Genomic DNA, 3,357 nt, shown 5'->3' on the forward strand with positions numbered 1-3,357 from the left:
ACTAATAATTCAAATGTAAAACCACTAAAAATTGGAAATGTTTTAGCATGGGTTCCCTCTTTCCACACATTGTCACAAAAGATACATAACTGAACCCGACTCCCTAAATTGCATGAATATTACCAGCTACAGGGAGAATCTGATGATGACTCAAAGAGCAACTGTCTTCTCTGCAGGTTGGAGGTGGCTAGAGGGGCTTCACCACAGCAGTGACCCTTTGAAAGAAGGGCAGACAATGTTCAAAGCTCCTGCCTGAAGGTATCCATTGCATAATGGGGGAAATTCCTACAAGTCCACTGAACTCATACCCAACTGGACACAGAAACATTTGTCCACAGGCATTTGAATTCAGTCCCTGAGGGCACTGAGGAACTGGTCTGGTAGCAAGGCAAAAAGTAGTAATATTAGCAAAGAAATTAAGAGTTCCTTTTATCATGGTGCTCTTCCTTCTTCTTGCAGACAGGCTGCAGAGAGTTTGCCAAGCACCCCTACTGGCACAGTAACCTGATGAGCATGCTCAGGCCTGCAGGACCCTGTGTGTGTTGGAGGGTGTGTTTAAACATCTCCCTGCACAGACTATGAGTCTGGCCAAAGCGATGCCGACCCATCCCTGGCATATTATTTGTATGTGTGTGTGTGTGCATGTGCACTGCTAAGGCTCCCCTGAGAGGCCACACAGAGGCTCAAAGGGGGTGCAGAAACACTGAGAGAATCTCCTGGAGGGACAGAGACTCAAGGGAAAAAATGTGTTCCTTGGGCACCAGCTGTTGAAGCCCAGCAGCTGGAGTCTATCTTCGTGGATCTCTGAGATCCAGCAAGAACTCCTCCAGAATTTCTGACTTTGTCCATGCTAGAGCAAATACCAGATCTGTGACAAAATGAGGAAAGATGGCTGTCAAAACTCCCCCATGAATGAAAATACAAGATTGGGTATTCATCTAAAGAATTGTATCCTTGTGTGAAACTCTTCTGAAGAGCCTAACCCTTTTGTGTCTGTGTCACTGGTCTGAAAAGCTCATCATTTTGTTTTCCTTAAAATTTTGGGGATTCTTGCTTCTCACAGGTCTGCATGTAACACGATATTCTCTCACAAAAGAGTATCCCTTGCATGTGTCAAATGCCTATAAACATCAATAGCTACTGTTGTTTTAGGGAAAAATTCTTAGGGATAAGGTCTAAAAAACCTACAGCTTTCAACCTGAATTATCTGCCCACTGAACCCAAACTTCCCAGTGCCTACAGCCATTCAGCCAGCTGGTAAGCACAACTTGCCCATAGCAACGCCCAGTTCACCCAGATTAATGATATTTCCTGTTTGCTTTTTTTCCAGGCTGGTTTAGATTCTCCCCTTCTCTTAACCATACAAATGGACACATTTTCCTTCCTGTTTTGGTTGGCAAGTGCTGTGGAAATCTTACACACCCACTGCTTCTGAGCAAGCCTCCAGGATAGGTTGCTGTTGCTGCTGGTATTTAACTCTCAGTGGTCAGTACTATGGAGATACCTGAGGGACAGTAATCCTTAACTTGACATAAACTTTCCTCCAGTATGATGCTTGACATTCTGGACCTTATTAAACACCTGGTACATGAAGGCCCAGCAGAAATTTTTATTGTCCTTAGAGTCAGATTTAGGAGGGATGTCTGGACCATGGGCTGATGCAGCCTTGTTATCCAAAGTTAACTTTATTTCATTTGGAATGTTGCATTCAAAATATAAATTAAGAAAGAGAAACTGGGAATACTTAAATACTTAAGGTAAAAAAAGCAAAATATTATTAAAAACTGCCACTAGCCTAATTTTTACTATCCAATACATTTCATGTTGGATGATTTAATTAATGAACTTGTCTGCTGCTAGTTCCATACAGAGAACGTCATGCATTTCATTATTTATTTGTTCATTGGTGTGGTTTCTTTGTTTTGATTTTTCATTTTGTTTAATTTTCCTCTGTATCCCCAGTCCACAGAAGGCAAAGCATGATGTTCAAAAGGCTGTTTATATTAAAAAACAACAAAGCATTAGACCAAAACCACAGTCCTGTGCTCATCTATAGCTAACAGTTAATAACAGATAAACAAGGTCTAACAAAATAAATGCTTGCATGAGCATTTGCCCAAAGCACAAAGTCAGATTTGGTGGTCTGGAAAAGCTGAGTTGTTTATTCTCCTAAGCACACCTCTGGAGCTAACATAGTCACTAAGGAAGAGAAGTCACTGATCACGTTTTGTAAAGAAGGATAGCCCACAAGATTCCTGAATCACCCAAGCAAAAGCAGAACTGATTACCAAGCATGAAAAAGAGTAGCTAAATTTCTGCTAAATGCATTTGTATTTACTCTTAAATTAAAACACATTTTCAGAACTGGCTAATTGATGTCTTAATTACAAATACGCAATCTGTTAGAAAAAATTAAAGGTGGTAAAAATACGAGACTAAAATCTCAATCTAAGCTAAATTGAGTCCATTTTAATTATTTTTTTTCAGAGAACATTACATTTTAAGAATAGAAGTTTGGGAGTTGGCCTGCATAAAGACTGAATACTGATTTAATTAAATCAGTCTAGAGTTTGTATGACAAGGTGAATCAAATAGATGCTGTGCAATAACCTCTTCTGGAATAATTTCCATTAGAAATGTTGTTCTGAAATAAAAGCCACTTTATTCCACAATCATTTTGTTGCTGCTGAAGTGGAGCATTCTGGTCACATTCCTCAGTGACAAAAAGAACTTAAAGACTTATTTTGTAATGTGCAAGAGATGTGAATAGAAAGAAGTTGTTTATTGATGAAAATCCAAGACAGATTGTAAATGTCATTCTTTATTTGCTTTTTAACAGCTAATTGCCTATGAAAGAATCAAAATAATTTAAAATATGCTATATTTATTAGAATAGCTATTAAGCTGTGACTACATGGAATTGATATTGAGATACAAAGGTACACTTCTCAGTTTCTAATATTGAACCTAAATATTTAAGATTGTGACAGGAGTCAGAGAGATGCATATCCATAACAGAGAATAGCCCAAACCAACACCACCAAAGTAATTAAACCAGTTCTGAAGCTTAAACCAGCTCTGAAGCTGTGCATGAGAACAGTTCCTGCTGTGTTAGGAAATATGTGGTCTATTCTTACTGTTCCTGTCTTGCTCTTGCTACTTCAGCTGATTTCTTCTTCAGCCTTGGACTTCATATCTCAATCTTCCTATTTCATAAAAGTATGCTTAAACAGCTCATTTTCTACAGGGAAAATATTGCAATAGGACATGGTAGTCCATTTTGTAAAATCTTCTCTTAGTAACAGCCTAGCCAAATGTTCTGAGAGTATTGCAATTATTTCTATTATGGCACAGGGG

This window comes from Geospiza fortis, unplaced genomic scaffold (genome assembly GCF_000277835.1).
Source record: "Geospiza fortis unplaced genomic scaffold, GeoFor_1.0 scaffold1616, whole genome shotgun sequence".
NCBI lineage: Eukaryota > Metazoa > Chordata > Aves > Passeriformes > Thraupidae > Geospiza > Geospiza fortis.